This window comes from Thunnus albacares, chromosome 21, assembly GCF_914725855.1.
Source record: "Thunnus albacares chromosome 21, fThuAlb1.1, whole genome shotgun sequence".
Classification (NCBI taxonomy): Eukaryota; Metazoa; Chordata; class Actinopteri; order Scombriformes; family Scombridae; genus Thunnus; species Thunnus albacares.
In genome coordinates this window covers 801,907-817,610 of record NC_058126.1, presented here as the reverse complement: position 1 = coordinate 817,610, position 15,704 = coordinate 801,907, and positions in this window count along the sequence as shown.

The window sequence follows — 15,704 nt, the reverse complement described above, 5'->3', positions numbered from 1 at the left end:
AGGAGTTATTATTATTATTATTATTATTATTATTATTATTATTATTATTATTCCTCCGAAACAAACGCATTTTTGAGGGCCTAAACATGCACGAAAACTCATGAAAATTTGCACAGATGTCAGGACTGGCGAAAATTGCGATATTTTATGGGTCTCGAAATAAAGCGGGACAAAATGGCTCGACAGCGCCACCTAGAATTGACCCCCTCGATACAGATTGGCGTAGGAGAACGAAATTCGGTATGCATATGTATCATGACCAGACGCACCAAAAAGTCCCAAGGACACATAGCCTAACTCCAACAGGAAGTCGGCCATTTTGTATCAAAGTTGAAATTTTGTCATTTCCAGCCCGCATACTTTAACGAACTCCTCCTAGAGATTTGACCCCAGGACTTTCAAATTCGGTCCGTATCATCTACAGGCATAGGAGATTAAAAGTTATTAAAACAATTCTCATTAGTCTTTCCTAGGGGGCGTGGCTGGGCGGCGAATTTCGATCCTTCGCCATGAAAAATGAAACGGCTATAACTCCGGCATACATGATCCTAAGAGAGCCAAACCTTTTGTGCTTCATAAGAGTCCCGCCCTGAACGGGTCCATGTGACAATACAGGATATGAGTCATAGCGCCACCTCCTGGCAACAGGAAGTTACATGTTTTACGCTCTGACGCCCTGTGGGCAGCACGGTGATGGAATCCAGCTGAAATTTACAGAGAATAGCCTCAAGACCTTGGAGATCTTATATTATGAAGTTGGTGACCCTTCGTTGAAAGGTGTTGCCATGGCGACGCGGCCAATTTCGATGTGACGCCATGAAATTTCAATGCCTTATAACTTGACTCCACGTGGTCTGATCTTTTCCAAATTTCATATGCTTGTTAAGAGTCCCGATCTGAACACATGTTCAGTCTCATATTTAGCGAAAGTCATAGCGCCACCTACTGGCAACAGGAAGTATCATGCGTTGTACTTTGTCTAATTACTCCTAGGAAATTTGGCTGATGCACCTGAAATTAAGTCAGCTAATAAACAAGACCTTGGTGATGCTACATTTGGCAGCTCATGACCCAAAACGGAATGCTGTTACCATGGCGACACATCCTTCGCCATGAAATATGATACTGTTTTTCAGGGAGAAGGGATTGCTCTACAGTCATGAAACTTGACACACATGTCTAGAGTGATGTCAGCTAAAATCCTATGTGGTCGCTTTGAATGGGCGTGGCAAAATGGCTCAACAGCGCCCCCTTTAAAATTTCAAAATTGCAGCCCCGCCTTCCAGATTAACGTAGAAAGATGAAATTCACAGGGCACATGTATAATGTCAACACGCACAAAAAAGCCTCTTGAAGCCTTATTGTAAGTGGAACAGGAAGTCGGCCATCTTGAAAAAAATGGTACATTTTCGCCTTTTCTTGGCCATTTCGCATACCTTGTATTTTAAAGAACTTCTACAGAATCCATCGTAAGGACTTCAAAATCAGTGTGTGTCATCTAGACTAGTGTATGATCATGATGGTTTGGCCGTGGCGTGGCGTTGAGTTTTGATGTTTCGCCATGACAGAGGAAATTGATATAACTTGAGTGTACACGGTTGGATCTGCCTCAAACTTTACACAACAAGTCACTGACAAAAGCCCTTCGACTGAGCGTCACTTGGACATGCGCTGGGGTGCGAGGGCCCGATCATCGCTGCTTGCAGCTTTAATTATTATTATTATTATTATTCCTCCGAAACAAACGCATTTTTGAGGGCCTAAACATGCACGAAAACTCATGAAAATTTGCACAGATGTCAGGACTGGCGAAAATTGCGATATTTTATGGGTCTTGAAATAAAGCGGGACAAAATGGCTCGACAGCGCCACCTAGAAAGTCAAGAAAATTGAGCCCCTCGATACAGATTGTCGTAGGAGAACGAAATTCGGTATGCATATGTATCATGACCAGGCGCACCAAAAAGTCTCAAGGACACATAGCCTAACTCCAACAGGAAGTCGGCCATTTTGTATCAAAGTTGAAATTTTGCACCGATTTTGTCATTTCCAGCCCGCATACTTTAACGAACTCCTCCTAGAGATTTGACCCCAGGACTTTCAAATTCGGTCCGTATCATCTACAGGCATAGGAGACTAAAAGTTATTAAAACAATTCTCATTAGTCTTTCCTAGGGGGCGTGGCTGGGCGGCGAATTTCGATCCTTCGCCATGAAAAATGAAACGGCTATAACTCCGGCATACATGATCCTAAGAGAACCAAACCTTTTGTGCTTCATAAGAGTCCCGCCCTGAACGGGTCCATGTGACAATACAGGATATGAGTCATAGCGCCACCTCCTGGCAACAGGAAGTTACATGTTTTACGCTCTGACGCCCTGTGGGCAGCACGGTGATGGAATCCAGCTGAAATTTACAGAGAATAGCCTCAAGACCTTGGAGATCTTATATTATGAAGTTGGTGACCCTTCGTCGAAAGGTGTTGCCATGGCGACGCGGCGAATTTCGATGTGACGCCATGAAATTTCAATGCCTTATAACTTGACTCCACGTGGTCTGATCTTTTCCAAATTTCATATGCTTGTTAAGAGTCCCGATCTGAACACATGTTCAGTCTCATATTTAGCCAAAGTCATAGCGCCACCTACTGGCAACAGGAAGTATCATGCGTCGTACTTTGTCTAATTACTCCTAGGAAATTTGGCTGATGCACCTGAAATTAAGTCAGCTAATAAACGAGACCTTGGTGATGCTACATTTGGCAGCTCATGACCCAAAACGGAATGCTGTTACCATGGCGACACATCCTTCGCCATGAAATACGATACTGTTTTTCAGGGAGAATGGATTGCTCTACAGTCATGAAACTTGACACACATGTCTAGAGTGATGTCAGCTAAAATCCTGTGTGGTCGCTTTGAATGGGCGTGGCAAAATGGCTCAACAGCGCCCCCTTTAAAAAATGAAACGGCTATAACTCCGGCATACATGATCCTAAGAGAGCCAAACCTTTTGTGCTTCATAAGAGTCCCGCCCTGAACGGGTCCATGTGACAATACAGGATATGAGTCATAGCGCCACCTCCTGGCAACAGGAAGTTACATGTTTTACGCTCTGACGCCCTGTGGGCAGCACGGTGATGGAATCCAGCTGAAATTTACAGAGAATAGCCTCAAGACCTTGGAGATCTTATATTATGAAGTTGGTGACCCTTCGTTGAAAGGTGTTGCCATGGCGACGCGGCGAATTTCGATGTGACGCCATGAAATTTCAATGCCTTATAACTTGACTCCACGTGGTCTGATCTTTTCCAAATTTCATATGCTTGTTAAGAGTCCCGATCTGAACACATGTTCAGTCTCATATTTAGCCAAAGTCATAGCGCCACCTACTGGCAACAGGAAGTATCATGCGTCGTACTTTGTCTAATTACTCCTAGGAAATTTGGCTGATGCACCTGAAATTAAGTCAGCTAATAAACGAGACCTTGGTGATGCTACATTTGGCAGCTCATGACCCAAAACGGAATGCTGTTACCATGGCGACACATCCTTCGCCATGAAATACGATACTGTTTTTCAGGGAGAAGGGATTGCTCTACAGTCATGAAACTTGACACACATGTCTAGAGTGATGTCAGCTAAAATCCTGTGTGGTCGCTTTGAATGGGCGTGGCAAAATGGCTCAACAGCGCCCCCTTTAAAAAATGAAACGGCTATAACTCCGGCATACATGATCCTAAGAGAGCCAAACCTTTTGTGCTTCATAAGAGTCCCGCCCTGAACGGGTCCATGTGACAATACAGGATATGAGTCATAGCGCCACCTCCTGGCAACAGGAAGTTACATGTTTTACGCTCTGACGCCCTGTGGGCAGCACGGTGATGGAATCCAGCTGAAATTTACAGAGAATAGCCTCAAGACCTTGGAGATCTTATATTATGAAGTTGGTGACCCTTCGTCGAAAGGTGTTGCCATGGCGACGCGGCGAATTTTGATGTGACGCCATGAAATTTCAATGCCTTATAACTTGACTCCACGTGGTCTGATCTTTTCCAAATTTCATATGCTTGTTAAGAGTCCCGATCTGAACACATGTTCAGTCTCATATTTAGCCAAAGTCATAGCGCCACCTACTGGCAACAGGAAGTATCATGCGTCGTACTTTGTCTAATTACTCCTAGGAAATTTGGCTGATGCACCTGAAATTAAGTCAGCTAATAAACGAGACCTTGGTGATGCTACATTTGGCAGCTCATGACCCAAAACGGAATGCTGTTACCATGGCGACACATCCTTCGCCATGAAATACGATACTGTTTTTCAGGGAGAAGGGATTGCTCTACAGTCATGAAACTTGACACACATGTCTAGAGTGATGTCAGCTAAAATCCTGTGTGGTCGCTTTGAATGGGCGTGGCAAAATGGCTCAACAGCGCCCCCTTTAAAAAATGAAACGGCTATAACTCCGGCATACATGATCCTAAGAGAGCCAAACCTTTTGTGCTTCATAAGAGTCCCGCCCTGAACGGGTCCATGTGACAATACAGGATATGAGTCATAGCGCCACCTCCTGGCAACAGGAAGTTACATGTTTTACGCTCTGACGCCCTGTGGGCAGCACGGTGATGGAATCCAGCTGAAATTTACAGAGAATAGCCTCAAGACCTTGGAGATCTTATATTATGAAGTTGGTGACCCTTCGTCGATAGGTGTTGCCATGGCGACGCGTGGCGAATTTCGATGTGACGCCATGAAATTTCAATGCCTTATAACTTGACTCCACGTGGTCTGATCTTTTCCAAATTTCATATGCTTGTTAAGAGTCCCGATCTGAACACATGTTCAGTCTCATATTTAGCGAAAGTCATAGCGCCACCTACTGGCAACAGGAAGTATCATGCGTCGTACTTTGTCTAATTACTCCTAGGAAATTTGGCTGATGCACCTGAAATTAAGTCAGCTAATAAACGAGACCTTGGTGATGCTACATTTGGCAGCTCATGACCCAAAACGGAATGCTGTTACCATGGCGACACATCCTTCGCCATGAAATACGATACTGTTTTTCAGGGAGAAGGGATTGCTCTACAGTCATGAAACTTGACACACATGTCTAGAGTGATGTCAGCTAAAATCCTGTGTGGTCGCTTTGAATGGACGTGGCAAAATGGCTCAACAGCGCCCCCTTTAAAAAATGAAACGGCTATAACTCCGGCATACATGATCCTAAGAGAGCCAAACCTTTTGTGCTTCATAAGAGTCCCGCCCTGAACGGGTCCATGTGACAATACAGGATATGAGTCATAGCGCCACCTCCTGGCAACAGGAAGTTACATGTTTTACGCTCTGACGCCCTGTGGGCAGCACGGTGATGGAATCCAGCTGAAATTTACAGAGAATAGCCTCAAGACCTTGGAGATCTTATATTATGAAGTTGGTGACCCTTCGTCGAAAGGTGTTGCCATGGCGACGCGGCGAATTTCGATGTGACGCCATGAAATTTCAATGCCTTATAACTTGACTCCACGTGGTCTGATCTTTTCCAAATTTCATATGCTTGTTAAGAGTCCCGATCTGAACACATGTTCAGTCTCATATTTAGCCAAAGTCATAGCGCCACCTACTGGCAACAGGAAGTATCATGCGTCGTACTTTGTCTAATTACTCCTAGGAAATTTGGCTGATGCACCTGAAATTAAGTCAGCTAATAAACGAGACCTTGGTGATGCTACATTTGGCAGCTCATGACCCAAAACGGAATGCTGTTACCATGGCGACACATCCTTCGCCATGAAATACGATACTGTTTTTCAGGGAGAAGGGATTGCTCTACAGTCATGAAACTTGACACACATGTCTAGAGTGATGTCAGCTAAAATCCTGTGTGGTCGCTTTGAATGGGCGTGGCAAAATGGCTCAACAGCGCCCCCTTTAAAAAATGAAACGGCTATAACTCCGGCATACATGATCCTAAGAGAGCCAAACCTTTTGTGCTTCATAAGAGTCCCGCCCTGAACGGGTCCATGTGACAATACAGGATATGAGTCATAGCGCCACCTCCTGGCAACAGGAAGTTACATGTTTTACGCTCTGACGCCCTGTGGGCAGCACGGTGATGGAATCCAGCTGAAATTTACAGAGAATAGCCTCAAGACCTTGGAGATCTTATATTATGAAGTTGGTGACCCTTCGTCGAAAGGTGTTGCCATGGCGACGCGGCGAATTTCGATGTGACGCCATGAAATTTCAATGCCTTATAACTTGACTCCACGTGGTCTGATCTTTTCCAAATTTCATATGCTTGTTAAGAGTCCCGATCTGAACACATGTTCAGTCTCATATTTAGCCAAAGTCATAGCGCCACCTACTGGCAACAGGAAGTATCATGCGTCGTACTTTGTCTAATTACTCCTAGGAAATTTGGCTGATGCACCTGAAATTAAGTCAGCTAATAAACGAGACCTTGGTGATGCTACATTTGGCAGCTCATGACCCAAAACGGAATGCTGTTACCATGGCGACACATCCTTCGCCATGAAATACGATACTGTTTTTCAGGGAGAAGGGATTGCTCTACAGTCATGAAACTTGACACACATGTCTAGAGTGATGTCAGCTAAAATCCTATGTGGTCACTTTGAATGGGCGTGGCAAAATGGCTCAACAGCGCCCCCTTTAAAATTTCAAAATTGCAGCCCCGCCTTCCAGATTAACGTAGAAAGATGAAATTCACAGGGCACATGTATAATGTCAACACGCACAAAAAAACCTCTTGAAGCCTTATTGTAAGTGGAACAGGAAGTCGGCCATCTTGAAAAAAATGGTACATTTTCGCCTTTTCTTGGCCATTTCGCATACCTTGTATTTTAAAGAACTCCTCCTACAGAATCCATGGTAAGGACTTAAAAATCAGTGTGTGTCATCTAGACTAGTGTATGATCATGATGGTTTGGCCGTGGCGTGGCATTGAGTTTTGATGTTTCGCCATGACAGAGGAAATTGATATAACTTGAGTGTACACGGTTGGATCTGCCTCAAACTTTACACAAGTCACTGACAAAAGCCCTTCGACTGAGCGTCACTTCGACATGCGCTGGGGTGCGAGGGCCCGATCATCGCTGCTTGCAGCTTTAATTATTATTATTAGGGCCCGAGCACCGACCGGTGCGAAGCCCTATTGAAACTGAAGGAGTTATTATTAGGGCCTGAGCCCAAAGGGCGAAGACCCTATTGTTTTTCGTGTGTTTGTTTCTTTATTATTATTATTATTATTATTATTATTATTCTTTCTTTCTTGTTACGCCACTTTAACTCTAAATTTGACCCCCTAAACATGCTCAAAAACTCACCAAATTTGGCACGCACATCAGGAATGGTGAAAAATTTGATAAAATGTAAAAATTAAACCCCAAAGTGCCAAAATGTGCTCTCTAGCGCCACCTATGTATCTAAAACGGCCGCCACGGCCCGTAGGAATGTCGTAGAGAGATCGAACCAAAACCCAATTATTCGTCTCATCAAGACCTACAAATCATACGCTGACACCCCTGACCTAAATCCAACAGGAAATCTGCAATGTCCATTTCAAAGTATGATTTTTTGCCAATTTTGGACCTTGAATAAACGCTATCTCCTCCTAGGGCGTTAATGGTATCGGCTTCAAACTTGAATACATGACTTATCACACTGTGTTGAGCAAAAGTTATTAAAAACTTTGTAATAACTCGAACGGTTTAGATTTAGTAAGCCCTGAAAGTTGGAGTGCGACATTACACCTTACAATGTAAACCAATGGGGAGGCAAATTCTGGGCATGGCCTTTGTGCCAAACTGGGGCATCTGGCGTCTAAACTATAAGTCCCACCACTTTCAAACCTGTATCAATGGATTCGCGATGAAAATTCCTACAAAAAAATGATATTTTTATGTAGGATTTGGCCAAAGTTATGGGATTTATGAGCATATTTCACAAGTAGAGTACACTAAAATCTTCTCTGCAGCTGTGAGGGAGAGAGAGAGAATGGGAGGGGGGGGATGGGTAAAGTAAACATCTACTGCCTGTGACAGAAGCCCTTGGACTGCAGCAGTGACAGCAGTGTTCAATCCTTACTTTTTTTCAAGGAGTACATGTGCTCCTAAATGACAGAAATTAGGAGCATACATATAACTTTAGGAGCACACTGAAAAATGTTCAAGTAAGAGTTTCTTAAAGAAAACAATTCATTACATACATATTTACAATTTATCACATACATATTTAAACTGTGTGTGTGTGTGTGTGTGTTTGTGTGTGTATGTAAATCACAATTTGCTGTTTTTGGGGGTGCTTGATTATGGCAAAAATTATAATCACAATCATTTTTGTTCAATTTTGAGATCATGATTATTTAACATGATTACTTTTTGACGATCATCTTCTCCAATTGCTGTTGTTCATACATGCACATACTTTTTCTAACTTGGCTGAGGAGACTATTACATATGTAATCATATATTGTAGTAATGATTAAGAAAAACTATAGCCTATATGAGGGAAAAACTCAGGAAGGCTGGAGTTCCGGAGCTCCGTATTAAAACTGTAATGGACCTGCCATGAGGGTGGAGCAAACTCCATTTCCAAGGATGCTTTGCGATTTTCACACTTCAGCAGGGAGCAGTCAACATCGGTCCCTCATTGGCGGAGACGCTCCTGCACAGCGGAGCGTCCTGAGGACGCAGCCATGACATCACCACCCCTTTATAAGCGAGCACGCCCAAACTACACGTCTTTCCCATGTCACTGAGCTAGGGGTAACTCCTGTTCCCCTGTGAGTTAGCTTGACTACCCCACGAACATGTTTTCCCCTCATCGAAGACTCCCCTCGTCGGACGAGACGAGACTTTGCCCGTGTTCACCCGAACACATTCCTGGACCCGAGAGAGACCGCTGCTGCAACCAGCGTCCTCAAATTCCCCCGAGAAAGAGGAAATGAAGTTACTTCGGGACTGCGCGTCTTCGCCGAGTTGTCTCTGCTGTTCTCTCCGCCATTCCACTCAGAGCCAGCTGCCGTGTTTTCGACGACGTGCGAGAACGGCACCGTCTGCCTCCGAGCCAAGAACAAAGATGGACATTAAGACGGACTACACACACACACAACCTGCGCACTTTCTGAAGCGACCAAGTAAGAGGCATAAGTCTGGGCATAGGCAGTGTTAGTTGTGTGTTCTTTTCAGCATCAGTTGCTGTTGTTTAGCATTTAGCCTTTTTAGCTTTATTGCTATTGTTCTTGTTGTGTGAGTTGACGGACCGCCAAGTCCATTTTTCTCTGCTTTACTCTGAGGAGTATTAAGTTTGCTGCCTGTTAGTTGTGTTCACCACGCTAGACTATTTTGTGTTTTTCCCGGTCGGGACAACTGCTACTTTTGTGCCACCGTGAGTGAGAAAGTAAATTGATTTGTCGATCAGAAACCAGACAACGTACGTTACAGACTGCCGTCCGTACGTGCGCTCTCTGTGGTCAAAAGAGCCGCTTCTCTCCCTCTCACGATCGCTTTCCCTCCTTCCTCTCTTGCTACTAACACACACACACACACACACACACGCATTCCCCTGCAAGTGTCCAACTCTGTGCAAAGCTGTTTGTGTTTTGTTTGGTAGAATTAGATTTTAGAATAGCTGTTTATTGAATGAAGTATTTGTTAACTTTGTTAATTTTGCTAAGTTTAATAAACAATGTTATATCTTTAAAGAGAAGTTCTTTTGTCATTATTGTGTGTAACATATTGTGAGAAGTGGCTGATTAAAGGAGTCAGAGCTTGAATTCAACCCTTCTTTGTTCACCCTTGAATGTTGATATCTCGCAGATATTAGCATTCTAGGTGAAATCCCATTTATGAGATTACCTTGTTCGGTTATTGGTCCTGGTTTCCGGGTGGTGCTCCGTGCTTGTTAGTTCATATTAATAATTCTATTAATTATTATAATTAGTTAATTATCTTAGATAATTGATAATTATGGCAAATAATCAACTGTGTTCCTCATACATGCTACAGTTGGTGCCTGAATTATTGATTAAGGTTAACAATATTTTAATTTCATAAGCCGTAATTATCTGTGATAAACAGAGGCGTGCGCTCACGGAGAGAAAGTAGTTAGTATTGTGTGTCAAACGACTCTCACACTGATCATCTCCAAACGTTTTCTCGGTTCCCACAAGCTCAACTGACTGCGCCGCGGCCCGACGTGCGCAAGGGCGCGAAGGCCCGTCCAACGCTGCTTGCAGCTTTAATTATTATTATTATTATTATTATTATTCCTCCGAAACAAACGCATTTTTGAGGGCCTAAACATGCACGAAAACTCATGAAAATTTGCACAGATGTCAAGACTGGCGAAAATTGCGATATTTTATGGGTCTCGAAATAAAGCGGGACAAAATGGCTCGACAGCGCCACCTAGAAAGTCAAGAAAATTGAGCCCCTCGATACAGATTGTCGTAGGAGAACGAAATTCGGTATGCATATGTATCATGACCAGACGCACCAAAAAGTCTCAAGGACACATAGCCTAACTCCAACAGGAAGTCGGCCATTTTGTATCAAAGTTGAAATTTTGCACCGATTTTGTCATTTCCAGCCCGCATACTTTAACGAACTCCTCCTAGAGATTTGACCCCAGGACTTTCAAATTCGGTCCGTATCATCTACAGGCATAGGAGATTAAAAGTTATTAAAACAATTCTCATTAGTCTTTCCTAGGGGGCGTGGCTGGGCGGCGAATTTCGATCCTTCGCCATGAAAAATGAAACGGCTATAACTCCGGCATACATGATCCTAAGAGAGCCAAACCTTTTGTGCTTCATAAGAGTCCCGCCCTGAACGGGTCCATGTGACAATACAGGATATGAGTCATAGCGCCACCTCCTGGCAACAGGAAGTTACATGTTTTACGCTCTGACGCCCTGTGGGCAGCACGGTGATGGAATCCAGCTGAAATTTACTGAGAATAGCCTCAAGACCTTGGAGATCTTATATTATGAAGTTGGTGACCCTTCGTTGAAAGGTGTTGCCATGGCGACGCGGCGAATTTCGATGTGACGCCATGAAATTTCAATGCCTTATAACTTGACTCCACGTGGTCTGATCTTTTCCAAATTTCATATGCTTGTTAAGAGTCCCGATCTGAACACATGTTCAGTCTCATATTTAGCGAAAGTCATAGCGCCACCTACTGGCAACAGGAAGTATCATGCGTCGTACTTTGTCTAATTACTCCTAGGAAATTTGGCTGATGCACCTGAAATTAAGTCAGCTAATAAACAAGACCTTGGTGATGCTACATTTGGCAGCTCATGACCCAAAACTGAATGCTGTTACCATGGCGACACATCCTTCGCCATGAAATACGATACTGTTTTTCAGGGAGAAGGGATTGCTCTACAGTCATGAAACTTGACACACATGTCTAGAGTGATGTCAGCTAAAATCCTATGTGGTCACTTTGAATGGGCGTGGCAAAATGGCTCAACAGCGCCCCCTTTAAAAAATGAAACGGCTATAACTCCGGCATACATGATCCTAAGAGAGCCAAACCTTTTGTGCTTCATAAGAGTCCCGCCCTGAACGGGTCCATGTGACAATACAGGATATGAGTCATAGCGCCACCTCCTGGCAACAGGAAGTTACATGTTTTACGCTCTGACGCCCTGTGGGCAGCACGGTGATGGAATCCAGCTGAAATTTACTGAGAATAGCCTCAAGACCTTGGAGATCTTATATTATGAAGTTGGTGACCCTTCGTTGAAAGGTGTTGCCATGGCGACGCGGCGAATTTCGATGTGACGCCATGAAATTTCAATGCCTTATAACTTGACTCCACGTGGTCTGATCTTTTCCAAATTTCATATGCTTGTTAAGAGTCCCGATCTGAACACATGTTCAGTCTCATATTTAGCGAAAGTCATAGCGCCACCTACTGGCAACAGGAAGTATCATGCGTCGTACTTTGTCTAATTACTCCTAGGAAATTTGGCTGATGCACCTGAAATTAAGTCAGCTAATAAACGAGACCTTGGTGATGCTACATTTGGCAGCTCATGACCCAAAACTGAATGCTGTTACCATGGCGACACATCCTTCGCCATGAAATATGATACTGTTTTTCAGGGAGAAGGGATTGCTCTACAATCATGAAACTTGACACACATGTCTAGAGTGATGTCAGCTCAAATCCTATGTGGTCGCTTTGAATGGGTGTGGCAAAATGGCTCAACAGCGCCCCCTTTAAAATTTCAAAATTGCAGCCCCGCCTTCCAGATTAATGTAGAAAGATGAAATTCACAGGGCACATGTATAATGTCAACACGCACAAAAAAGCCTCTTGAAGCCTTATTGTAAGTCGAACAGGAAGTCGGCCATCTTGAAAAACTGGTCAATTTTCGCCTTTTCTTGGCCATTTCGCATACCTTGTATTTTAAAGAACTCCTCCTACAGAATCCATCGTAAGTACTTAAAAATCAGTGTGTGTCATCTAGACTAGTGTATGATCATGATGGTTTGGCCGTGGCGTGGCGTTGACTTTTGATGTTTCGCCATGACAGAGGAAATTGATATAACTTGAGTGTACACGGTTGGATCTGCCTCAAACTTTACACAAGTCACTGACAAAAGCCTTTCGACTGAGCATCACTTCGACATGCGCTGGGGTGCGAGGGCCCGATCATCGCTGCTTGCAGCTTTAATTATTATTATTATTATTATTATTATTATTATTCCTCCGAAACAAACGCATTTTTGAGGGCCTAAACATGCACGAAAACTCATGAAAATTTGCACAGATGTCAGGACTGGCGAAAATTGCGATATTTTATGGGTCTCGAAATAAAGCGGGACAAAATGGCTCGACAGCGCCACCTAGAAAGTCAAGAAAATTGAGCCCCTCGATACAGATTGTCGTAGGAGAACGAAATTCGGTATGCATATGTATCATGACCAGACGCACCAAAAAGTCTCAAGGACACATAGCCTAACTCCAACAGGAAGTCGGCCATTTTGTATCAAAGTTGAAATTTTGCACCGATTTTGTCATTTCCAGCCCGCATACTTTAACGAACTCCTCCTAGAGATTTGACCCCAGGACTTTCAAATTCGGTCCGTATCATCTACAGGCATAGGAGATTAAAAGTTATTAAAACAATTCTCATTAGTCTTTCCTAGGGGGCGTGGCTGGGCGGCGAATTTCGATCCTTCGCCATGAAAAATGAAACGGCTATAACTCCGGCATACATGATCCTAAGAGAGCCAAACCTTTTGTGCTTCATAAGAGTCCCGCCCTGAACGGGTCCATGTGACAATACAGGATATGAGTCATAGCGCCACCTCCTGGCAACAGGAAGTTACATGTTTTACGCTCTGACGCCCTGTGGGCAGCACGGTGATGGAATCCAGCTGAAATTTACTGAGAATAGCCTCAAGACCTTGGAGATCTTATATTATGAAGTTGGTGACCCTTCGTTGAAAGGTGTTGCCATGGCGACGCGGCGAATTTCGATGTGACGCCATGAAATTTCAATGCCTTATAACTTGACTCCACGTGGTCTGATCTTTTCCAAATTTCATATGCTTGTTAAGAGTCCCGATCTGAACACATGTTCAGTCTCATATTTAGCGAAAGTCATAGCGCCACCTACTGGCAACAGGAAGTATCATGCGTCGTACTTTGTCTAATTACTCCTAGGAAATTTGGCTGATGCACCTGAAATTAAGTCAGCTAATAAACAAGACCTTGGTGATGCTACATTTGGCAGCTCATGACCCAAAACTGAATGCTGTTACCATGGCGACACATCCTTCGCCATGAAATATCATACTGTTTTTCAGGGAGAAGGGATTGCTCTACAGTCATGAAACTTGACACACATGTCTAGAGTGATGTCAGCTAAAATCCTATGTGGTCGCTTTGAATGGGCGTGGCAAAATGGCTCAACAGCGCCCCCTTTAAAATTTCAAAATTGCAGCCCCGCCTTCCAGATTAACGTAGAAAGATGAAATTCACAGGGCACATGTATAATGTCAACACGCACAAAAAAGCCTCTTGAAGCCTTATTGTAAGTGGAACAGGAAGTCGGCCATCTTGAAAAAAATGGTACATTTTCGCCTTTTCTTGGCCATTTCGCATACCTTGTATTTTAAAGAACTCCTCCTACAGAATCCATGGTAAGGACTTCAAAATCAGTGTGTGTCATCTAGACTAGTGTATGATCATGATGGTTTGGCCGTGGCGTGGGGTTGAGTTTTGATGTTTCGCCATGACAGAGGAAATTGATATAACTTGAGTGTACACGGTTGGATCTGCCTCAAACTTTACACAACAAGTCACTGACAAAAGCCCTTCGACTGAGCGTCACTTGGACATGCGCTGGGGTGCGAGGGCCCGATCATCGCTGCTTGCAGCTTTAATTTCAAATTGTTTTGCATATACCTTTGGATAAAGGAAAGTTTAAAGTAGGACGTACATATCAATCATGTCAGGAACTGAACAGTTATACATGTGAGTGGAGGAGGAAGCAAAACACTGACTTGTGTTCTTGTCTACCTGATGTCGGGTCCTCTATCTTCAGATTTTTACACATTTAGGATCTGTATCAGGTCAGATTGGAGGAGGCTGAAATCAGAGTCTTTATGTTTCACAGGTGACGGCTTTGGTGTTGACATCTGTGGGGTTGTTTTGAAGTGTGTTTGTGTTTGACTTCAGACTTTCAGGTACAAAGTAAGTCTTTCTCTTTCTACACTGACAGGATGAATATTTTTCCTCCTATCGATACATGCTCAGCATTTTCCCTGCAGTTACAAACCTCCCATTTATCTACTTTCTTGTTTAAATGTCGGCCTGAAGTAGGAAATGGACAATGAAAAGTTTGATTGTATATGATAAAATGTTTGGAGGTAAAGGAGAATGAACTCCGCCTCTGTAGTCCTCACATCCAACTAAAACAAGATAAAGTCGCTTAACACTTTTCATGATTTGTGAAATTGTGGTGGTTAACAGCATCGTACAGTCAGATTCAGGAGCAGTAGGGCTCATGATACGTCTAAATCCAAAGCAATCAACAAATTGTTAAGAATACTGCTTAAAGTCACTACGTTTTTGTATATTAGTAGCACCAAAAAATCTGACAAAAATTACTCAAATAATGTTACTAGATAAGTGAGTTTTAAGTTACAGCAGAACAGAATAGATTTACTCATATTAAGACAATTTATCTAAACACAAATGCTTAAATTAAAAATAAAAATGTATAAAATGCATAGTCAAGGTTAGATTTGTGAAGAATAAAAAAGATGAAATAAAAGGTGTATATAAGACCTTTGGATATTAACTGTTCCAGTCTGGAGGCAGGAATGGAAAACACCTTCTCTGCTCTGTGTGCAGACTTCTGCAGATTAAAAGTGAACTGCAAAGTTAAAACCTAAAGTCTCATTTACATTTGAATTTTAAAGATATCACGCTTGGCTTGGAGCTTTGTCTTGTAAAGCTCAGCAGCTAGGAGCTAGTGGAAAACAAAACTAAAAAAACATGATGTTGATGTTTAAATTAGAAAATAAACTAAACCAATATTAACATGCACAACATTTAATTCAATTGATCTGGCAGGTTTTGTCATCATCCTCTCTCTTCTCGCATCATATATACATCTCTGACTGAAATGATGCTTCCCTGACGGTA